This window comes from Protopterus annectens, chromosome 1.part0 (genome assembly GCF_019279795.1).
Source record: "Protopterus annectens isolate FY-2018-M chromosome 1.part0, PAN1.0, whole genome shotgun sequence".
NCBI lineage: Eukaryota > Metazoa > Chordata > Ceratodontiformes > Protopteridae > Protopterus > Protopterus annectens.
In genome coordinates, this window is record NC_056725.1 from 677,397,522 (window position 1) to 677,424,095 (window position 26,574).

Consider the following 26,574-nt stretch of genomic DNA (forward strand, 5'->3'; position numbering starts at 1 on the left):
CTTGTAGGGTTGGGCATAGATTGTCCTTTGTTATTCTGTAGGAGACTGAGTACAGGAGCAAAACTTTGAAGTGTTCCTCATAGGACATATTATTTACATCCCATATTCTTGCAGTGAGAAACCTCTGTGTCCCCTCCAGTTGTTGCAAATGCCTGGTCGTTTATATGCCAATCTTGGTCTTATGAGGGATGAATTTTGGTCTTCTGAGAGCTGAGTATAGTGGGGCTATGATCTCCTTAGATCTGGATTTCATGCCCTTACTTATAAGCTGTGCCACACAGAAGGATTTCTCACTACCATGGACACATGGTGGTCAAAGTTCAGGTAACTGTGAACCTGAGTTCCCAAGTCCCTTATCAATGGGTCTTATCTTAGGAGAATGTTATCAATGTTGTTATTTCCAGGGGTGTCATCTTTCCAAAGGTATAAATATTAATTTTTTGCATTAAGTTTTAGGCCATGGTTCTGGCACCAGTTATTTGTCTGTGTCAGACCCTCCTGGGGGATTCAGTAATTTCACCCAATTTTCAGTCATCAGCAAAGGTGGTCATATATTTGCCGTGACTTGATGGAGGTGGATTCCCCAACCCCAGCTTTATGTGTCCTATCTGTGAGCCATTTGGCTATCTATTGGTTGACATAGGGATTTATACTTAAATTTGTGAGTCTGTCTATAATACCCGAATGATGTATTGTGTCAAATGCTTTTGCTAGGTCAAGGTAGGCAGTATATATCATTTTACCCTTGTCTGTGGCTGTAGTGACCTTCTTGAAGAAGTCCACCAAGTTTAGTTGGCATGCCCTGCCCTTGACAAAACCAAACTGTGATGGGTCTAATGTTTAAAGATCTCCTATGTCTTGGTTTATTAGGCCCATGATAATTCTTTCCATAGCCTTGCATATAAGACTAGTCTGTTGATGGTCTGCCTTTGTGTAGTGGGATGACAGTTGCAGTCCTCCATTTCCTAGGAACGAAGCTTGCCTGAAGGTTATCTTTGAATAGAGATTCTAGTGAGCCTGACAGGTTATGTTTCAAGCTATTTAGGAGGTGACCTGTCATATTAACAGGACCCACTGATGCAGTGTTTTTAGCTCTGGAGAGTGCAGTAAGCACCTGTTCTTTAGTGATAGTTTGGGAAAAATGGTAGAGAACATTTCCTTTTGGAGGGAATTAGGGGTGATGGGTAGTGAAATTGAAGCTAAATTTATCAGACAGCAAATTTGTTATATCCCCTGGTTTGGTATTGGAAGTTCCTTTTACTTTTAGTTCAGCACACTGGTGTTCACTTTAAGGTTGTGCACATAACTGAAAAAAATGTCGTTTTGTTACCCTTAGCCTGGGAGGCTATTTTTGCCTTAAAATTGGCTTTGGTGGACTTGATTGGTTCCCTGAGTTGCTTGTTGAGACTGATGAGAGAGTTTTTTTCTCTTTTGGACACAAACCTTCCTATCTTTGGACATGATTTTCTTTCTTTTGCTGTACAACCTATTTATACTGAGGGTCCACCATGGAGGCTCGTTTTTAGAATTTGTCCTAGGTTTACTTCTGTTTGGTACCACTGTTTGTATGTGGTTATTGGTAAATGCTTCCACATAGGCCACTGTGTACTCTGAGTTTGGGGGGCTTGGAATTTAACAGCACAAATGAAAGACCACTAGTGCCAAACTTCCAAGCAACAGCTCATAACTCCAAAATTGATAAAAAGCACTGCTGAGATGTACAGGATAAAAAATGTTCAGTCCAGAATGTAAAAATAATAAAAATGTAATAATCTTGATCCAAAATACATGCAGCAACTTGTAAAATACAGTAAACTTACTACGATACATAAAACACTTAACTGGATCACCACATTTTTCATCCTTCCTTAGTATAATAATAGATAATCATTTTTATAATCAACATGTACTTAACAGTTAATTTAAGGTATTTGTGCTTAAGTTTTTTTCTTTTTCAGTTATATGACTGTTGATTGGTTTTATTGCTGCTAGTAGTTTTTGTTACAACATTGGTTACTTCATTGTAAAAAATAGCTCAAGTTTTTAATGAATTTCATTCTGAAGAATCAGTGAGACAAAAGCAGAGGTTAAAGAGATTTACACACTAAAACCTGGACTTTCTCTTTGCTGTGTAGCTGTATTGGTGCTTTTTACTGTGTGGTTTTCGTTTGCCAGATATTGTTTTTTATACATATTGTAAATTGGTTGGCCATATTGGGTAACGTCATTTGTGTAATGCTTGTGGTATTTGCACAGAGTTCTTCATTTATGTCATTTGTCATTATACACTCATTAGCTTGCATTGCATACTGTCCCTTTTAACTACTGTGCAGTCACACTATCTGTGAATCATCTACAATCTTTGCATTTCTACTATCAGTGCTAATTTGCACCACATAATGCACTACCTATGAATGCCAGATATAATGTGAAAACTTTGAAAAATGCTAATGGAAGAATCTCCTCTTCCTTCCCTAGCTCTTTTTCTCTCTCTTCTTACGCATTGGGTCTAAACGTCCATCCAGAAACATCCCCAAAACCACAATTTCTTCAATCAACTTATTGCACTCTGCATACTTGGTATACCTTAAAAATATAAGAAGCATAACCACAATACTACTAAACTTATGTTTTCTAAAGAAAGACACTAATAAAACTTCAATTTGTAGAAACCATGGAAAAAAATACCACAGTGAACAAGGGCAGAACTCAGAAAAGTTACTGTGATGGGTATGCCTGTTTCACCCCTCATGATAAGCATTTCAAATTCAGAGTCAGTTCTGCTCCAGTGCTGTTCCATGAATAGGTGCAGCACCATTGTTAGGTTGTCTGTATGGCTTATCACAAATTCTAATTTAGTATTCAGGGGAGATGTCTATGCTATCTAGCCATGTACTTTCCTCCTTGAAAAGCACACATTAATGCTAATTCTATGTCATTTGTGAATATTGATATGATTTATACAGAACTGTATGTTATGTACTGAGCTTCAAAAATGTAACCACAGCATACCCTACTAGAATATAGAAGATTAATGTACAAAACTTCAAGAAAATAAGTTGAAATGAAGTGCTTTACAATTGTGCTATAAAAGTTAGTTTGAATGCAGCAATGGGACAGGATGTCTGAAACTAGGGTGCCTTCTGCATTGTTTTGTGATTTATTGTTTTATGACTTTCAAGATCTGCAAACTTCTTAGAGATATGTATTTTAACACAGAGGTATTAATGTTTTAGTTTCTGTTTTAGCCTGGGAGCTGAAGTCAGGTGACAAAAAGTGATGTCATCCTAGCTAAACCAGCAGTAATATTTGATATTGATTTAAGAACTCTCTCAGAGAGAGACTGTGTATTTTGTATTTTGTATTGGACCTAGCAAGAACATACTAAACAACTAAATAAAAATGGAAAAACAAACAAAACAAATCTTGCAGCCAGAAAAAAATGCCGTACTTTTGAAACTAAAATGTATTGTATTGCAACCAGAAAAACCTAGCAAGAACATCCACTCATCATCATCATCTGCATTTTCCTTGTGGTAAGATTGAGGGCATAGTATCTCTTTTAGATATAGATAGGAATATAGTAAAGATTAGTTTAGATGTTTTCTGTATTTATTTGAGACTGTCTTGCAATGTTGTTTAAAATATTTCCTTTGATTTTGAACTCTGAAGTAACTGTGTCTGTGTACTGAGTATTGCCTTGTTCTTTTATTATTTATTATTACATATATTTAAACCTATCTTTGTGGCTGATATTTGTGAGACATATTTAAGCTCTGAGAATACTGGCATATGTATTTGGTGACACTGTACAGGCCACTCCTAATAGCCTGGCACTTGGTCAAAACTACCCTTTGGATAATAGTAACATTACACAGTAGGATTGAACACCCTTTGTAAGGGCCTTATAGTAGCTGATAAGTAGGGGTTGGTGGCAGTGGAAACTACCTTATGTGCCAGCCTTCCCCAGGTGTGTATGTGTGTTTGTACATAAATTAAATCTCAAAGTGTGTTTGTGTCAGCTTCTTGGCAGGGACACAAAGAACTGGTTGGACAAACAGGGTGCTGGAGGTCTTGGCTTGGCCCCTCAGCTGAGATATTAACCCTATATCTGTGCCAGTGGGGAGTCTTATTGGGTATCTAGAGAAAGAGGGAGAAACCAGCCCCAGGCTGACTGTGGTCTCTGTCTGCTCTTAAGGGAAATTGCACTTTACTGTGTGTGTACTTTTCATCCACCCAGTGTGTAAATCCCCTAGCTGTTGCCAGTGGTGAGGATTGAGGCTCCTTCATTACTGGGCCAGTGCAGGGGCATCACATACCTTAAAAATATAAGAAGCATAGCCATGATACCAACAAACTTATGTTTTCAAAATAAAGACACTAATAAAACTTGTAGAAACCAATACCACAGTGAACAAGGGCAGAACTCAGAAAAGTTACTGTGATGGGCATGCCTGTTTCACCCCCTCATGACAACCATTTTCAATTCAGAGTCAATTCTGCTGCAGTGCTGTTCCATGAATAGGGGCAGCACCATGTTGGGCTGTCTGTATGGCTTATCACAAATTCTAATTTAGCATTCAGGGAAGAGGTCTATGCTATTTAGCCATGTATTTTCCTCCTGGAAAAGCAGGCATTAATGCATTTACTCAATCAAAGTTACCTCAGCCAGCTGTGTTAATGAACATGACCAATAGTTTTTATTCACATATTACTTCCAGTGGGTGCACTGTCATTGCAGGTAAGTGGCGGGATGTTTTTTGGTAAGGTATTGGTGCTGGCGATGGGGTATGTGTGTGGCTGAATGTGTGCATGCATGCATGCAGAGGGACGAGTCACCTCAGATGCATGTGTGTGTGTGTGTGTGTGTGTGTGTGTGTGTGTGTGTGTGTGTGTGTGTTTGTATCGGGGTGGTTGCAGTAGAGCGTTGGTTGTTAGGACATAGGTAGGGTAGATGCGTGTGTGTGGTGTGTGTGTGTGTGTGTGTGTGTGTGTGTGTCTCTCTCTGTGTGTGTGTGTGTGTGTGTGTGTGTGTGTGTGTGTGTGTGTGTGTGTGTGTGTGGTGTGTGTGTATGAATTTGAGAATGTGTGGCTGGGGGACTGTCATATCTCTATGCTCCTCTAGACCAGTGAAAAAATCCTCCAATATTAGGGGGAAGGACAAGGCACCAGGGATACTCTTTATACTATAGTATAAAGGCACTTACAAGGGTAATAGAACAAGTTTGGCAGCATGAAAGATATGGAGTGGGGCAACACTACATACCAGATATGTTCTTTATACCATGCCTTAAAGACACTTACAAATGGAACTGAATAAGTTTTGCAGCACAAAATTTGTTTAATATTTCTCACAGGGTAAAACTAAGAAACCATACTTGTGCTCATTAGAGTCTGGACATTGAATATGTATATGAAACGGATAATGAGGTCGACAGAATACAGTTTTGGGCACAATTAAATACTCTGGAAGATAATCTGTTTAAGCTTAAAAGGTTACAGTTCCAGTGTTTTCACGTTGAGGCTTGTTTACAGATGTGAGTAATTCCAAGGGTCCTGACAGTTCTGAAGATGCCTGTGTATGGCACGCAATATCCAGAGCTGCTTGCCAGTAGGCAAAATTTGAATTTAGAAATGAGCTTTGGTTATTTAAAATTAATGATTGATTTCTTTAGACCTGAGGAAGAGAGACTGGCCACGGAGGTTGAGAAGCAGCAAGATCAGCTCTATAATTCATTTCCGGTATCTATGACTGATAAGGTGGTAAGTGGTATTATTGATAATGTTACTGCTTATGAGATGCCTGATGAATCAAAAAAGGAACAAGTTATACAGAGACTTGTTTGACTTGGGACCAGACGACATCCCGGGCTGTGTACTACATGAACTACAAAATGAACTGGCACCTCACCTAAGTGTCATGTTTAATCATAGCCTCACCTCAGGCTTCGTGCCCACTGAGTGGCACACAGCTACAATTATCCCACTCCACAAGGGGGGATCCACTTTGGATCCTGGGAACTACCACCCCATCAGTCTGACGCATCTGATCTGCAAGCCCATGGAACGTATTATCATGGAACTTATAAACAAAGACATTGGCAACCTTCAAACACTGGACCCCACCCAGTTTGGGTTTGTGAAGGGCTGATCTTGTCTCCTGAACCTGACTGACTTTTTCAAATCAGTCTCCAGAGCTGTGGACGAGGGTAAGGTGTTCAACACAGCTTATATGAACCTCGCCAAGGCCTTTGACACCATCCCCCACTCTGGAACCATAGATAAACTTACTAAGCTGGGCATTAATCCCTACATCACTCGATGGGTATCCAACTGGCTTACTGACAGAGCTCACACTGTAAAAGTAGCTGACTCCAAATCCAGCTCCAGACAAGTGACAAGTGGAGTACCTCAGGGCTTAGTCTTGGGACTGCTCTTGTTTGGCATCTACTTCTCTGAAATACAGGCCAACACTAAGGGACTCTGGCTAACAAAGTTCACAGAAGACTGCAAACTGGGAGCCATTATTGAATCCCCAGATAATGTGGATATTCTACAAAAGGGCCTTACAGAAACAGATGTTTGGTGCCAGAGCCATGGGCTCAAGTTCAATGCCAAGAAATGTATAGTTATCCCCTTTGGGAAAAAACATGTACCTGTGAATTACCACATAGGTGGCAGTACACTAAACACCGAAAGTGTGATAAGAGACTTAGGGACACAGGTGGACAGTGGTCTCACCTTTGATAACCACATCACCACAACAGTCAAGAAATCCTTCTATGTGGCACACCTCATCACTAAGGGTTTTTCATCTAGAAAAAAGGAAGTTGTTGTCCCACTGTACTCATCCCTCATTAGACCCATTATAGAATACAATGCCCCATTTGGTTATGTACCTCTCAAGACATCTGCAACAACTGGAAAGGCTGCAGAAATGCCTTATGCTGACCGTCTAAAAAAAACTCCAGCTATACTCTGTCACATATCGTCTACTCAGAGGCAATCTCTGCTTAACATACAAGGCCATGTTAAACCCAGAGCTGTTGGACATGCTACACCTAAAGAAATTCCAATCCCTCAGAGCCACATGCTCCAGGGATCTAAACCTTGTCATCACAGTAAACAAAACATGCTGGAGGGATAGGTTCCTGACCCAGAGACTCCCCAGACTCTGGAATAGACTGCCCATACATGTCAAGCAGAGCACCTCTTTGGCCCTCTTCAAAAGGAACCTTGACGATTGGATGGGAGATAGGAAATTCACCCTGGGGAATCATGTCAGTCACCCTGCTAGACAGGGGTCCAGAGAAGTAAATATTTTGGGAAGAAATAGCCAGGGAATTGTTATGGCTAGGCTTGTATAGGCCCTAGGGCCAATAGCCTAATACCAACCTATGAACCTATGAATGTCAGGAAAGGTAATGTGTTTTCTTGGCATGAGCATGAGATGGTTGAGTAGACTCTGAGTTGTAATAGGTCTAACAGAGATGCAACTGAAATGAGTGTGAGTTCCTCTCAAATAAATAGATTGTCCAATAAGGTTGTCGAAAATTTTGAGGGGCATGATGTAGTAGGATCTAATGAACAAAGGGGAAATGAATTAATTGTACCCCCTTCTCAAGCAACTGGGATTAGTGAAACAGGAGTAACCCAGGTGCAAATGGTGATAAGGAGGAAGGAGCCCACAGAGTGTACAGCAGCAGGGTTTTCCGAAACCACCTTTTCCTATTCGGCAGGAGAGGAAGAGAGGGTCCAGTTGCTCAAGGAGTCGTGGTCATGTGAAAAGGAAGGAACCGGTAGAACCAGTGAATTATCCAACTCTGAAGAAAATGTGGCATTAATCAAGTCATTAGTACTCAATTTATCTAGCAGTACTCTTACTCATAGAGAAGAAGCAGTTCTTTATATGGGACTTTCTTTTATTTCTGCTCAATCTGTGGATTTCTGTGATACTATTGTTGACTTAAAAATGTTCATAAGAAGAGTTATGTTGAAAATGACCTTCCCTGACACAGATGTCCAGAATGAGTATTGTTTTAAAAGATGTAGTAATTTTATGCCGATGAATTATCCTGTTCTTGAAGCATTTGGTAAGATATGCGAAGATGAGTTATATTCAGCACTTGATGGGAAGCAAACTGGTAAAAGATTTTTTAATTTAAGTAAGTCTGAGAAGGCTGCACTAGAGTCATTGCAGTAAGACAATTCTATAGTCATACTTCCAGCCGATAAGGGAGGCATGATACTGGTAATGGATAAACTATACTATTTTGACTCCATTAAGGCTTTGCTGTCAGATGATATAGTATATGAGATTATAGATGTTAAACGTATAGATAGTATGACCAGAAGTTTGCGTATAATACTGAATGATTGTTTATTGAGTTATTCGGTTACATTGGATTTGCTGCACTTATTGACAGTGGATTCACCTGTGGTTCCCCTTTTTCAGGGACACTCAAAAATACATAAAGATTCCGTCAGACCACTCTTCAGACCCATTGTGGCTGGTAGGGTTTGGCTGACGAAACCTTTCTCAATTTTTGCTGAGAAATATGTAAGACCGGTTTTAGATAAGTCACAAGTAGTACTAAAGGATTCAAAACATTTTTTTGCAGGACCTATATTTTTATTTAGGGAAGAGTGCAGCAGCTTAGGACTTTATATTAGTTACGCTAGCTGTAGTGTCCCTATTCACCGTGATACCTAATATGGTAGGTGTAGAATATATGAGGAGATATCTGATGAATAATAGTGGATATGACAAACAACAGGCTGACTGATTTGATATGTATGTTCATGGATGTGATACTGGAAAATAATGCATTTGTTTTTGACAATGTTTACTGTTTACAAAAACATGGCATGGCAATGGGTACTTTCTGCACCAATAGTTATGCAAATGCAGTCATGGCCCAGTGGGAGCTGGATGAAGTGTTTGGCGCTACCATGTTGGTTGAAAATGCTCTATTCAGTTGTCGTATTGTAGATGATGTTTTTATTGTTTGGGGAGGTACAGTTGAACGTTTATATGTGTTTGTTGCACAGTTACATAAGACAACATATTTCTTGAGATTTACTGTGAAACATTCAACCTCTGGAACAGAATTTCTTGATGTGTGTAAAAAAGTTACCTGCTGGGTTGGTTACAACTAGTCTATATAAGAAGGAGTGCTATAGAATTTCTGTCTTACATAGGAAGAGCATGCACCCCAGAAGGATTTTCAACAACATTATTAAAGGACAGGGCATGAGAGTTTCCAGATTACATAAGCTGACAGGCATTGGATCCCCTTTGAATGACACCAGTACTTAAGCCAATTGTTGAAATTGATCATCTTGTCTTCATATTGTGGCATCATTCTTGGTGAGGGTAAGATGCTACTCAAGGTCAGGGTCATACCAGCCTGGGCTACATGCTCAGAGAGCTCTTCTATGTCTCTTTTCATGTAGTCCAGGGAGGTACGTCTTAGGTCATTCACACCAGCATGGACAATGACTGAGTCATATTTGTACTTGCCTTGGAGTGACCTGAGTGCTTGTGTTATGTGGTGGATCCTAGCACCCAACAGGCTGCTCACCATGACCCTCTCCTTGTTCAGCCTGGTGAGCGGGACGTCAGTGTGCCTGACGATAGAGTCACCTATTACAAGTGTATCAGGTGTGTTGTTTAGTCTTAAGGGCTGTGACTGTTCGGCACACTGGCTTTGTGAGATATGTGTTGCACGTGTTTTGTTTTGGGGTAGTGGTTGCTTGGGTGTCTGCTTTGGAGGTCTCTGCTGTTTAGGCAGATCTTTATTTAGAGCCTCCGAGTATGTTTTTGTGTGTTTATGTGTTTGGTTTGCTGTCGTGGTAGGTCTATGTGAGACTGGAATTGTAGTGAGTGTGGTTTCCTTCTCCTCCTGACTGGTTACGCCAGTACTGAGTTGAGAGAGCTTAGCCTCCAGTTTGGCTATATGGTTGCATCTCTCACATGTGTTGGAATTTGTTGGGAGGAGGAGAGGGTTGTCTGTGTACATGACACAGTTGTAACATTGCCTCAAGATTCCCAGATTCACCAGCTGGACCGGAGAGGAGATTGACAACTGACCTTTGGACATGCTAGAATAGTATTGGGAATTCCTTTATAATTGAAAAAAGGGCCAATGGGGAACAAGGTACTCAAGGGGAGTTTGTGAGGGTGTAGTGCTTTTAATTTTTTAGTGCTGACTTAGTGAGCAAGTGCCAGGTAACTTAAATGCAATGTGTTACAGGTAACTTAAATGCTCATGCAAAAAAAAAATCTAGAGGACGGAGCCAGAACGGGAGGGACGGGAAACCGACACACTATTAATAGGGGACGCGAGGGATAGATTCATCACCCAAGAAAGACCTGTGCTGAAAAATGCTGGTATATGGTATGTGAGGAGCAGCAGCTGGCCTTTTTTCAAGAGAAATCTTGAACAAATGAATGAGAGATATAGATATACCCCAGGGGATTATTCAGTCAGTGTCTTGCTCGACAGAGGCACAGCAAAATAAGGGTATATAGTTCCCATAAAGGGGTGGCGGCCAGCCACAAAACTATGGGCTAGGCTTGTAAATGCCCTCGGGCAGATAGCCTAGTATGAACCTATGAACCTATGAACCTAAAAACGACAAACAGTAACTTTCTTACAAGTGAAACAAGGAAATAAGTACAGTAAGCAATGCAGATATCACTATGGATCCACAGAAGCACTGAAAAGCTGTGTTTTAGGTGGAATTAGCATTTCAGGGAAATAACAAGCAAACAAACAACAAACATACAAACAAAGCTAGATTCAGCAGGCCTGGATCTAGTCTATGCTACAGCAAACAAGGTGTACCAATTTCAGTAAGAAACAGTTCAAATATGCAGGCACTATAAGTCTTTAACCAGAAATTCCCAGCACAGAAGGGCAGAGTCCAGCCTCTCCTCCCACAAGAGTGCAGCCAACAAACCTTCTTAATGTAAAATAACTGGCCTGAAGCCCAAGTGCTTAAACCAGAACTAATACACTTTTAGAATAACAGACACTGAGCCCTCAATCAGCAGTTCCCAACTTAGAAGGATGTAAGCTACCTGTCCTGCCACCACAGTGCAGGCCACAAACCTTCCTAATGTAAAACAACTGGTCTGAAGCCCAAGTGCTTAATCCAAAAGACTTAGAATGATAGCTACACTTTAATCAAGTTACTACCAAGCAGTAATAAATACAATTGAATACTTTAAAGAATGCCTGGATTAGTGCTCAAGTTATACAAACAAAGCTAGATTCAGCAGGCCTGGATCTAGTCTATGCTACAGCAAACAAGGTGTACCAATTTCAGTAAGAAGCAGTTCAAATATGCAGGCACTATAAGCCTTTAACCAGAAATTCCCAGCTCAGAAGGGCAGAGTCCAGCCTCTCCTCCCACAAGAGTGCAGACCACAAACCTTCTTAATGTAAAACAACTGGTCTGAAGCCCAAGTGCTTAAACAAAAAGGCTTAGAATGAGTTACACCAGCAGTAATAAATACAATTGAGTACTTTTAAGATGACGCAAAAGCAAAATAAAGTAGGAAGAAACACAAATACAGTAAAGCAGATACATTTTTTTTTAAGTGGAAAGAGAGAAAGGAGTAGCAGAAACTAAGCTGATTGGCCTTCTCAAATGTTCTCCCTGTACTGGGTAGAATGAGGTAATGACACTAGGCTGGGAGGAGGGTCTCAGATCAAATTTACACTAGGAGCGGGCAACTGCAAAGCCACCAACTATAAAAACACTATACCAACAGTGAGGGAGGGTGGGAAACAAACTGCAGAAATGTTTCTCACAGCTGAAAAGCAGCAGTGAGCCTTTAAATGAAAGTTTTAAACAGCTAAAGGAGACTCTAGAAAAAAGAGTTTAACTGCAACAAATTATCAGAAACAAGCAACCCAACAGATGCTTAATAAAAGTGGACAATTTCCAGTTAATACCTCACACACAGAGAAACTAGCTAGAAAAATACACAGTACACAAAGTGCTATAAATAAAGAAATAAAGAGCAAAATAAACAAAAAACAGGATACTTAATGTTATATATTATAGCTCCGAGTTTGCTCAGTGTCCTTCCTTCGATTAGCTCAGTGTCAAATGGCAGAACACTCACAACTGAACTTCTTAGGTAAGAGAGAGTTGAAACCTGAGACAGCTTTAAGAAAGAAATCTCAAAAGAACCAATGAGGTGCTTAATCTAAGCTGTAGTCCAGGTGACCTCAGTCAGCCAATGACTTCAAACAATTCTCTCTCACTAAAATGCCTGATGGCTTTGGCTAAACCAAGATGTCCCTGAATATGTGCTCAGACACACAGCCTCCACAAACACTAGGCCCAAATACAAGCCTGAATATGGAAATGCTACAAATATCCCCACTACTTAGAACAAACTGCAGAAATGTTTCTCACAGCTGAAAAGCAGCAGTGAGCCTTTAAATGAAAGTTTTAAACAGCTAAAGGAGCCTCTAGAAAAAGAGTTTAACTGCAACAAGTTATCAGAAACAAACAACCCAACAGATGCTTAATAAAAGTGGACAATTTCCAGTTAATACCTCACACACAGTGAAACTAGCTAGAAAAATACAGTACACAAAGTGCTATAAATAGCAAAGAAATAAAGAACAAAATAAACAAAAAACAGGATACTTAATGTTATATGTTATAGCTCCGAGTTTCCTCAGTGTCCTTCCTTCGATCAAGCTCTGTGTGAAATGTATATATATATATATATATATATATATATATATATATATATATATATATATATCTAAATATAGAAATATATATGAACATATAAACATGCAAATGCCTACAGCTATAGATATATATGTCCACATCTCCATGTCTAAATATATACGGCAGGTTTTATATATATATATATATATATATATATATATATATATATATATATATATATATGTCAGCAGATATATATATATATATATATATATATATATATATATATATATATATATATATACACACATATACACACACACACACACACACACACACACACACACACTCACACACACACACACACACACACACACACACACACACACACACACACACACACACACACACACACACACACAGGTATATACAGACATACATCTGTAGATAACAATGGGGAAATAACAAAAACATATATGTCCTCATGCAATGTTAATGGGGTTGAGAGGCCCCACACAACATAAGTCTGGTATGAATAGGTATACCCCCCAGCCAAGCATGACTGCCCTGTAATACAGTTCTAAGTGTTGCAGATCCCATAACCAGGACCAGACACGACATGGCCATCCCTAGGATACATATACACAGACACATATATGCAGATATAGATATATATGTAACTGCACATACACACAGAGATATGTACAGTAAGATACATATGTAGTACATGCACACAATATGGAGCAGCCAGTATTCTTACAGTCACCACCTTACCAACTAGAGACTGTATGAGCCACTCATATGAATGACATTCATAGCGTGCAACATATACCCACAGAGATATCAAAGGGTATAACACCACACACAGGTGTGCATAAATAAATGTGAAAGCTTTATTTGTGTACTATGATAGTTGTATATGCCATGTCATATAGCTGTTTAGACACTGACATCCATATGAACAGTGTAATGCAACTGTGAAACAGTTATATTAAGACAGTATTCTTGAAAGGTTGACATATGTTGCTGTCCAGGCCAAGGCCTTCAAATAGTACAATAGTAATGACAGACTGGGCCACAGCATACCAGACAATCAACAGTACATAATGCAGATGTATAGGTCAGCAGCCTCTATCTACACTCTGTACACAATCCCTAGGGGGTACAGACCCCAGTTGACACAATGGGATGTATCTGTTACATAACAAGGCATACCTGACACCATCACAATCACACTGACAAACAGAACATTCCATATGGCAGGAGGCAGTAGGCCTGCATTTACCCAAGGTGGATTGTATGGTAATGTACATCCAGATACCTTAAGGCAGCTTACCCCAGATACCCACACATGTTGTAACAGCATAGGTTAGTCATGGTGCACCCCCCTACACTCACTAATACTGGGCCATATACCACTGTTACATACACTGGCCTCTGGAGTGCATTAGGGCACACATGTATTGTGTAGGTGAAGCCCACACATATATGGCCACAACCCCCCAGTATGTGTGGGGGACACAACAGCAGTGGAGTGATGGCAGGAATGACAGCATGACATACCCACAGCCCACTACAAACCCCTGACAGCATGTCATATGTGCAAAGCCTGTTATGTAGGTGGAGGACAGAGGATGGAACACAGGCACATATGTATAAAACTGTTGTCATACATAAGCAAGATATGTCTATGTGTATATATCAATATGGATATATGTATACTTATATATACATATATGTTCACCATATATCCTGCACATGGAGTGAAGCCCTACCTCAGCCCCAATTGTCCCAACCTCTCAGTGCAAGGGGGGTGTCATGTATGTAGTGCAGGTATATTTGTAGACTATTGCTACTGTAATAGGCATTGTCTTCACAGAAATGGTGTGTGTGGGAAGCCACATCTGCTGTTAACATGTGCACCACTGGCTACTTACAGACATCCTAAGGCCATCATAGTACAGTACCACTGCTAGCACAGTAATGCCCCTGTGGACTACAGCTGTGATATGGCCAATATATGTGGACAGTCTGACACACTCTGGTCAGTCCAGGGGTATACACAGAACCCCTTCATGCAAGACATGTGGACCAGGCCTGTCAATGTGGATGTCAACAGCCATGTAGATGGGTATAACACGTACATACTGGTATACATTTGCCCCCATAGGTTATGCATTCATATACCCCTGTTTGTCCTGACACATAATAACTGCTGGTACAGAGGTGCCATGGCCACATACTATCCACTAGTTAGTGACATACATCTGAACAGCATTCCACTGCTTTGTCTGACATACATGACTGTTATGGTGGCCCAGCAGCAGTACATCTGGCAAGTATCTGGACATGACATCTCACTGGATAAGTACAGTATGCTGCTAGGCATGTAACACAGCACAGTGCAGGCTACAGGCAGACTGACTCAACACTGGGCTACATCTCCTATGTGGGAATACACATGTACCTGCATAGATAGCAGGCTCTACAGGCATGTCACATCACAGAGTAACAGACACCTGTGTGAAAGTGCATAACCACAACCAATGTGAACAGAGCCACAGCCATATATGGTAAGCTAGCGTACTATTACAGTATATGGACTATCTGATGTACACCATCTTCATATGTGCCACTCACACAACAACCCTACATATACTGGGCCACTACACAGTGTGGTCCGATGGCTGTCTGTGGTTTGGGACGTGTGTGTTCACCCCTACAAACATGTAAGCTGATAGGGTGACATACAGTGGAGCAGCATGTAACATCAGATAGAACAGGACCAAGAACAATGACATCTACCACAGTCTCTACACAGGCCAAGGTACATATGCACTATACACACACTGTCGACAATTACCAGACTTACACATACCTCAGCACTGTACACACAACCACAGAATGTCCAGGCTATGTCCCCAAATATAACCCCTACTATGCACAACATGTGTAGCAGTCTATCTCACTGGCTTGTTATCAGATATGCTGTCAATGAATATGGTGTACAGAACATATGCACCCCCTACTGCATGACATATGTACAAAGGTTGACAGAGTTGTGGCTGGAGGCACAAACACAGGGCCAGTATTGACATGTCACCGTGATAACCTCATACATTTCCTGTCGTAACAGGGTTTGATGCAACATATGCCCTATGAGGGATATGACATCAGTAACTCTCTCGGCTGTTACCATCTACTGACTGCAATCCTCACACTACCTTCTGCAGATGAGAGATAGGTGCTCTGTGGGTAACACAAGGAACACAAGGCACCATACACTGCCCTGTCTGCAGATGACCCTACAGATGGGGATTCCTCATAAACATAGCACTGACATGACAAGTAATAAAACATGTAGGACAGCCATATCCACACACACCCTGTTAAACCAGTATTACCCCAACTGCAGTATAGCAGCACTTACAGTCTGTAGTCAAGACAGGCACATCCCCCTCCTGTGTGTTGGCCTGTTTCCACAGTGTATGTTGTCAGAGGTAAGTCCCCAATCCATCTGAGATGCTGTTTGCCAAACAACAGATTTAGTTCTTGCTCACAGTGAATGAAAAGGACCAACACCAGCATGATGTTCCTAGATATTGGAGTGTGTTTCCATGCAATTGGTTATAGGAATGTTACCACAGCTGTTCTACATGCAATCAGCTAGAGGAGGGCTGTAATCCATGCAGAGGCCATCAGCTGATCATGAGCATCACTGACAATACGCATGCTGCTGCCTAAACAAAGCAGGTGTAAGTCTCCACATCCACCAGAGAGGGAGTGAGAGAGGCAGACAGAGGCAAAGATAAGTCAGGGTGGGTTGGGACAGTAAAAGGTAAGCATGTTTGTGTCACACACCTACCAGTCCAGGGTATCGAACCCCTGACTGACTATGTACTGCTATCACATCTGTTATCCATGCACGGTATATATTGTGATTTATGCTAGGGGCACAAAATAAGAAATTTTAAAAACCCACTCAACATTGAGTCCAGTTGTTACACACTCACAACCACCTCCACACAGGGCACAAACAACAACACATTAAGACACACACATGTCATATCTGGGATTAGAACTTCTACCTATCTAGCTGTTACACCACAGCACTATGCAATTATATAACACTCCACAGAGATTACTGGAGTACTCTTTTCCCAAAGGTTTATTTCACAATGAGTGACATCAGCAGGATTGCCAAAGTAGGGCAAATGAATTGCAGTGAGTGTGACTAGCCAAACACGAATAGCTCTCTACACAGGCATAGGAACAGACACAAAAGCATCCACAACTCCCATGTGTGAGACTAGAATCCCTACCAGAGTTCTATATCACACTACAGCATTACACTGTTATAGCACACACCACAAAGATTGCTGGGGGATTCTTTCCCCAAAGGTGTACTTCACAATGATTGACATCAGCAGGATTGCCAAAGTAGGGCATTTGAATTGCATTGAGTGTGACTAACCTAAATTGCCCTAATTAGTCTGTATGCATTAACCGCTGTTCTGGCCAAAACAAAAATAATCTGCCTTTGCAGGTCATGAACCCAGGACCCTGTACACTATAGTCACAGTAACTAATCACTAAGCCATCACAACAGTACCTGATACTGAGGTTTCACCAAAGTAATCCCACCACAGGCTAATCAAACTGAACATGTGAAAGGAATGTATATACAGTTGTCTGTACAAGACCTCTCTAAAGCCAACTTCATGCTACTCAAGGCAGAAGTGACAATGTTTGTGACACCCATGGAGACAGGGGGCTGACAGTTCAACTGATGAATCCCGCACTAAGGCACTGTATGAAAACATCCACTTGTGCATTATTCCTGACATCCCACATAGAACCACAATGCTCACCTCCCAAATAAGCAAGCCAGTTTGGTGGTCTCCTGCCATTATGTATACAACAGAAGGTAGACACTGTTGAAGAAAAAAGGTTAATTCAAGGATGCAAACAACTCCCTTACCAGCCCCAGTAAGACGGTGAGATCCCTCATGGAATTCTCCAAAGCTGGTTATGTAACTAAAGCTGCCACAGATTCCACAGACAACCACACAGTATTCTATAGATACATCCAGAATCTAACAGGCAATGCTCAGAAGTGCTCTGAGCTACAACAGAAAGGCATTATACAGACTGCTCCCACGGATTGTGTCAATATCCTGACAGATTGCTTTAGTGCCACATTTACCCCCTCTCACCCCCAAAAGGGCCCATGTCAATACAAAAAGAGACCCATTGCCCAGTAATCACGGCCACACATTCAGAAACCGCACTATCCACAGTAAGAATACAGCATCCATGGGACCAGATGACATCCTCAGCTGTGTACTACATGAGCTACAAAATGAAATGGCAACTTACCTAACTGTCATGTACAATCATAGCCTCGCATCAGGCCTGGTGCCCACTGAGTGGTGCACAGCTACAGTTATCCCACTCCACATGGGGGGAGCCATCTTGGATCCCTGGAACTACTGTCACATCAGTCTGACATGCCTGATCTGCATGGCCATGGAATGCATTATCAGGGAAGTTTTGAACGCAGACATTGGCAACCCTCAAACACTGGACCCCACACAGATTGGGTTCATGGAGGGCCAGTCTTGTCTCCTGAAACTGATTGACTGCTTCAACTCAGTCTGCATAGCTGTTAAAGAGGGTAAGGCAACAAAGCCTATGTGGACCTCGCCAAGCCCTTCAACACCATCCCCAAGTCTGGAAACATAGATTAACATACTAATCCAGCCATACATTCCTATGCCACTCGATGGTTTGCCACGTGGCTTACTGACAGATCCCAAACTGTAGGTGTAACTGACTCCAAATCCATCCCCAGACAAGTGACAAGTGGAGTACCTCAGGGTTCAATTCTAGGACCATTGTTCCTTGCCATCTACATCTCTGAAGTAAAGGCCAACAGTACGGGACTCTGGCTAACAAAGGTAACAGATGACTGCAAAATGGGAGTCAGTATGAGCCTGACTGTACTGCATGATATGTTACTGATACCAGCCTGACATCATACAGGTGGGATGGAGTACTGTTAACATCTTGTGCCCTTGTCATGTAAGGTCCTGGTTATGGGATCTGCAACAGTTGGTAGTGTATTGCAGGGCAGACGTGTTTGGCTGTGGGGGGGGGATACCTATTCATGCATGACGTATGTTGCTTGTGCCTGTCAACCCCATTAATGGTGCATGTGGACATATATGTTTCTGCTATGTTCCCACTTTATCTACAGATGTATGTCCGTATATACCTATATAGATGTAAATATCTGTTTACATATATGTGTATATATATATATATATATATATATATATATATATATATATGCTATATCTGTTTAGACATTAATATATTTTCACACACACCTACATCTACATGTTGGAATACATTCTCTGTATGTTGAAAGACTGGGCTGGATGGTATGTTTGTGAATACAACAGGGCTGTGAGTATCTGAGATGGCTTAGAGGTAAATTACTTTGGCTTTTGTGTATGTGGTCCTGGGTTCGAGCCTAACAGAGGTGGTTTACTATTGTTGCTAGGCAGAATAAGGGCCAATGGATACAGAGTAATTAAGGCACTTTAAAGCAGTTGTAAGCGGGTTTGCGTTGCTTTGTGCTGAGGTAAGCACTGCTAAAGTCTGGTTACAGTTTCTTAGACTCACTTAGCTTCTGAATTGCTTAACCTGTGTAGGCATTGCTTAGCTCTGCGCAAACCCACACAAACCTGCTTACAAATGCTTTAAAGTGCTTTAATCACTGTGCATTCAATGGGCCGTGTTCTGCCCAGCAACAAAATAAATAGCTCTTGCAAGCCTCAAACCATAGACCCTACACACCAAACAAAGACATTTGATGTTTTCAGAAGCATATCCTCCCTTCCAGTCATGCAACAGTACAGAGAATGTATACCAACAGCTAGAGGTATGTGTGTAAATAGGGCTCATAGGTTAGTACTAGGCTAACTTCCCTTGGGGATCATTTTAAGCCTAGTCAATTACCCCATGTGGGAATCAAACCATGCACCTTGCGACTGTAAGGTAAACACCTTAACCATTATGCCAGCCTCCCACCCACATATTAATAGCTAAACAGATACAACTTACCTAGATGTGTGTGTGTATGTATATATATATATATATATATATATATATATATATATATATATATATATATATATATATACATATATTAATTTCTAAAACTATATACATATATATCAATATATATGCACATATATATATGCATATGCCTAAACTGACACATATATGTGTCTACACCTATATGTCTACATATACACAGCACGTTACATATTTGTTTGCAGATATATATCTATGTAGGTATATACGGACATAGTTATATATATATATATATATATATATATATATATATATATATGGCCATACATCTGTAGATAGCAATGGCAGATTAACAAATACACATATGTCAACATGCACCATTAATGGGGTTGAGAGGCCCCACATACTATACGTCTTGTACGAATAGGCATCCCCCCATAGCCAAACACGTGCACCCTGCAATACACTACCAAGTACAGTCTGCCTCCCATAGGACTTGTAATATGTGGAAGCCATCAACATCCCCAGGATGCAGATACATGGACATAGATATGCAGATACAGATATATATATATATATATATATATATATATATATATATATATATATATATATATATATATATATATATATATATATATACACACACATACATGTGACTACACATACACACGCAGATATATGTACAGTAAGATACATATGTAGAAGGTGCACACAATATGGAACAGCCACTATGCCTACAGTTAACATCTGAACAACTGGACACTATATGGGCCACCCATACAAATGTCAGTCATTGCCTGCAACATATACCCATAGAAAGGTCATAGGAAAGACACCACACACAGGTTTGCAGAAATGGGAATCCTTTAATTGTGTACTATACCAGTTCTATATGCCATGTCATATAGCTGTTCAGATACTGACAACCATATAAACAGAGTACTGCAACTGTGAAACAGTTACACTAATACGGTAGTCTGGAAAGGTTCACAACTGTTACTGTCCAGGCCAAGCCCTTCAAATTGTACAATAGTGAAGACAGGCAGGATACCAAACAATCAACAATATGTACTGCAGGTGTGTAGTTCAGCAGCCTCTATCTACATTCTGTAAAAACTCAGTAGGAGGCAAAGACGTTTTGTGATCAAACAGGTTGTAACTGGTACATAACAAGGCATAACTGACAGCATCACGAGCACACCAACAAACAGAACAGTCTGTATGGCAGGAGGCAGTAGGCTTGCAGTAACCCAATTCATGTAAGTAATGTCAATATAGGTGAAGTATACGGTACTGTATATCCAGATACCTTGTGGCAGCTCATCTCTGATACCCCCACATTTTGTAACAGCCCAGGTCATTTATGGTGCTCCCCACGTACACTCAGTCATACAGGCCCATATACTACTGTTACATACACTGGCCTCTGGAGTGCATAAGGGCACACATGTATTGTGTAGGTGATACCCACACATATGGCCCCAGCCCCACTGTATGTGTGGAGGTTAAAACAGCAGTGGACTAATAGCAGCAATGGCAGTGTGATATACTCACAGCCCACTGCAGTACAACCCCTAACAGCATGACATATGTGCAAAGCTTGGTATGTAGATGGAGGACAGAGGCAAGAACACAGGCACATATGTGGAACACTGTTGCCATACACTAAGCAAGGTGCTGGTGTTACAGGATAGTCTGCAACATACCCTTAGTCAGGGAATAGAGGTTAGACACAGAAATGGATGTAGTCATGTACTGATAGCACACAACACACACAGTGCCAGTGTAATATCTGACACAGGACCTCTGTGGTGGACGGACAAAACATAATAGGCATACCTCTGTCCAACAAGAGGATAGGCCCACAGTAGTGAGCTATGCAGACAGACTGCATTCCAAGGTACACTAGTATGTACACACACACACCCTGTAACACCAGTACTATGCAAAGCATAACGCAACTCTACTCACAGTCTGTCTGTAGTTCCTGATCCTCCTTCAAATATGTGGCCGCTCTGAGTGTGCAGGTTCCCCTGTAAAAGGTATTGCTACCTGCTGTCTCTAACACTGATGCCCACACACAGAAAGGATGTCCATAACACAGGAAATGTAAAGGGACAACACCCACATGCTGTAGGGATTTATAGTGAGTGGTTGCCATGACAGTGGTAATTGGAAGTAGTACACGTGTAATTATATATATATATATATATATATATATATATATAGCTATCTGGATAAGTATATGTACATATATTTCCACCATATGTCCTGGACTTGGAGTGTAGCCCTATCCCAGCCCCTATAGTTCCAAAGACGTAGTGCTAGAGGATGTCAGGTATGTATAGCAGGTATATTACTACACTATTGCTACTGTCATTGGGATTGTCTTCACAGACATGGTGTGTGTGGAAGGTGACATCTGCTTATAACATGTGTGCCATTGGCTACTGACAGACATCCTAAGGAAATCATTGTAAAGTACCACTGCTAGCATGTAATGCCCCTGTGGAGTGCAGCAGCGTTAGTGGCCAATATATGTGGAACTTTGGACACACCCTGTACAGTCCAGAGGTTTACACATAATCCCTTAGTGCACAAAATGTGTACCAGGCCTGACAATATGGATGTAGATAGCCATGTAGATGGGTATAACACATAACAACTGGTATACATATGCCACCATAGATTTTGGATTCACACACTCCTGTCTGGCCTGACACATAATGACTGCTGGTACAGGGGTAACATGGACACATGCTACCCATTAGATATTGACATACATCTATACAGCATCTCACTGCTCTGTCTGACATACATGACTTTTAAGGGAGGCCCAGCAGCGGTACATCTGGCAAGTATCTGCATATGACATCTCACTGGGTAAGTACACTAAGCTGCTAGGCATGTAACAATGCACTGTGCAGGCTACGGGCAGACTGGCTCAACACTGGCCTACATCTCCTATGGGGGAATGCACCTGTACCTGCATATATGGCAGGCTCAACAGCCATATCATAGCACAGGGTAAGATACACCTGTGTGAAAGTGCATAACCGCAACCATTGTGAATACAGCCACAGCCACATATGGTAAGCTAGCATAATATTACAGTATATGGACTATCTGTTCTACACCATCCTCATATGTGCCACTCACATAATGACCCTACATATACTGGGCTGCTACACAGTTTGGTCTGATGGCTGTCTGTGGTATGGGGCATGTGTGTGGATGGGCCTACAAATATGTACGGCATAACAGTACCATATAGTGGGGCAGCATGTAACATCAGATAGAAGGGGAGCTAGAACGATGACATCTACCACAGTCTGTACACAGGCTAAAGTACATATTAACAATATACACACTGCTGACATTCACCATCACTAGACAGGCCTCAGTACTGTACAAACATCCACAGAATGTCCATGTTATGTCATGAAATATAACCCCTACTGTACATGGCATGTGTAGCAATCTGATATATCACTGGCTTGTAATCAGATATGATGACACTATTTATGGTGTACAGCACATATGCACCACTTCATGCACTACATATGTACAGAGGTTGACAGAGATCTGGCTGACAGCACATACACAGGGCCAGTATAGACATGTTGCTGTGATAACCTCATAAATTTACCACTGTAACGGGGTTTGTTGCAACATATGTCCTATGAGGGATATGAAGTCAGTAACTGTCACAGCCTTCACCATCTACAGACTGCAGTCCTCACACTACCTTCTACATTTCTCAGATGGATGCACCGTGGCTAAAACATGAAACCAAAGGCACAACACTGCCCAGTCCGCAGATGACCCTGCAGATGGGAATTCCTCATATGCATGGAACTGACATGGCAGGTATTGCGACATGTATGACAGGCATATCCAGACACTGTTAAACCAACATTACCCCAAATGCAGTATAGCAGCACTTACAGTCTGTAGTCAGGTCAGGCACATCCCCCTCCTGTTTGTTGGCCTCTTTCCACAGTGTATGTTGTTAGAGGTAAATCCCCAATCCATCTGAGATGCTGTTTGCCAAACAGCAGATCTAGTTCCTGCTCACAGTGACTGAAAAGGGCCAACACCACCATAATGTTCCTAGGTATTGGGGTGTGTTTCCATGCAATTGGCTATTGGAATGTTACCACAGCTGTTCCACATGCAATCAGCTAGGGGAGGGCTGCAATTCATGCAGAGGCCATCAGCTGATCATGACCATCAATTACAATACACATGCTGCTGCCTAAGCAAAGTAGGTGTGGGTCTCCACATCCACCAGAGAGGGAGTGGGGGAGGCAGACAGAGGCAAATACATGTCAGGGAGTGGTGGGAGAGTAAAACTGAAGCATGTTTGTGTCACACACCTACCAGCACAGGGTATCAAAACCTCAACAACTATGTCATGCTATTACAGTTTGATGCAGTTATTGGATGCACTACATGGGTTACCTGCTGTGCAGCACTCAGAACATATATGTGATGGTAAATGACATCTGCAAAAGGGATACGGTAGCTATAAGGTAGGTGACGTACACGTGCCTGTCTGCATGAACAGGTGCCAGCGCCAACACAGGCACACTCATACATGGATGCACACACATTGACACAGTTGGCAGGGCCAGGAATGCAACCCATCACTAGTGGGATTGCCAAAACACATCAATGTGCAGGTATCACATGCACCGCACAGGTCATACAGAGGTCGTATGGGCACAGAGTATGTGGAGGTGTCAGACATCAGACAGCATGCTTCACTATGCCCTGGGGGGTTGTACTGAGTGTGGATGTGGACATACGCACCATACAACACACATACAAACACATAGGGTGCCAGTTCTGACATGCATGGGTACATGTCTGCATGGGTGTGTGGTGGTCAACTGTGCCAGCAGACTGTACAGGGGTAGGCAATGGGTATACCTTGGCATCAGGCCACATGACAATGGTCTGCATTGTGGCTCAGGCCTGTATTGTCTGCATTTGCCCATACAGGTGGGTATTGTATCCCCCATACAGTCACCTGGGTGACTAATGTGTGTGGCCAATGCTGTGCATCACTTGCCATGTATGTGTTCCTTAGTCCATGACATGGATGGTGTCTGGGATGTGCACACCTCCCACATGCATGTACAGTGATGTGGAACTGTACCTGGGGTGTCTGGCCTATGTTGTGAACACAGATTATCATCAGATGTGCCAGTCTTGGCCACCTGTGGCAGGAACTGGTAATGGGCAGCAGGTTTACCCTGCACCTACATTGATAGCATGCTAACAGCATTCCCTGATGTCAGTGTCATCTGTCCATACAGGGCATGTTGTCAGGCATGGTATGTCCGTTGTGAGTCACATGTGAAGGCACAACAGGTGGTGCAAGTGTCCATTGGGAAACATGGAGGTGCATGTACGTGCATATTGGTCAGATGGGCAGGGTGACATGGCCTCTGTAGCCCACTGCTATCACTGAACAGTTGCTATCAGTGGCCAATATGCAGTTTACTACCCACATATTGGCTGTTGCCTAGGCATGTGTGCACATGACACATGGGTTGAGTGTGTGCTCTGGGTAATAGTGGGATTGCTAGCTGTGATTGGCTGGCCTTGATGTCACATGTATGGGTATGGCTTTGCACACCAGCCTCTCAGCTAATTTACATCTGTTATCCCTGTATGGTTGACATTGTGATATATAGTAGGGCCACCATAAAAGACATAAGCAAAACCCCCTCCCCAAGTGTCACACACTACCACCTACCTCTACACAGGATACTAATTATGCACAGACACACACATATCATGTCTTGGAGTAGAACCCCTACTTAACTAGTTTATTATATGACAGCACTATGCAGTTATAGTATATGCCATGGACATTAGTGGAGTGCTTCTTCCCCAAAGGTGCATTTTACAATGAATGACATCAGCAGGATTGCCAAAGATGGGCATTTCAACTGTACTGCAAGTGACTAGCCTAAAATGCATTGCTCCCTACTACACAGACAGTGAGACACACACAAAACGTCTACAACTGACATGTGTGGGTATAGAACCCCTGACTGAGTCTATATCACACAGCTGTTATAGGACGCACCACAGGAATTAGTAGAGGAATCTTTCCTCAAAGATGTATTTCACAATGAATGACATCAGCAGGATTACCAAAGAAGGGCATTACAACTGTACTGCAATGATTAGCATAAAATGCATTGTTCTCTACACAGAGTGTGAGACACACATAAAGCATCCACAACTGACATGTATGAGTTGAGAACCCCTGATCAAGGCCTATATCACACTATAGCATGGAGCAGTTATATGTCACACCAGAGGAATTACTAAAGAACTTTCTCCCCAAAATTGTATTTCACACTGAATGACATCAGCAGGGTTGCCAAAGAAGGGCATTTCAACTGTACTGCAAGTGACTAGCCTAAAATGCATTGCTCCGCACACAGACATTGAAACACACAGAAAACATCCAGCACTGCCATAGGTGGAGATGGACCCCTACCACAGTTCTAAATCACACTGCAGCAGTATGCAGTTACAGGACATGCTACATAGATTACTGAGCAGCAACCTTCCCAGAGGTGCATTTCTAGGTGGGTGACATCAGCAGTTTTGCCAAAGTTGAGTATATGAATTCTAAGGAGTGTGAGTACCCTCAAAAGCATTGTTCTCTACTCAGACAGATTCACACACACATTTACTAGGTGTGGGGTTTGAACATCTACCTAACTACATTATCATACT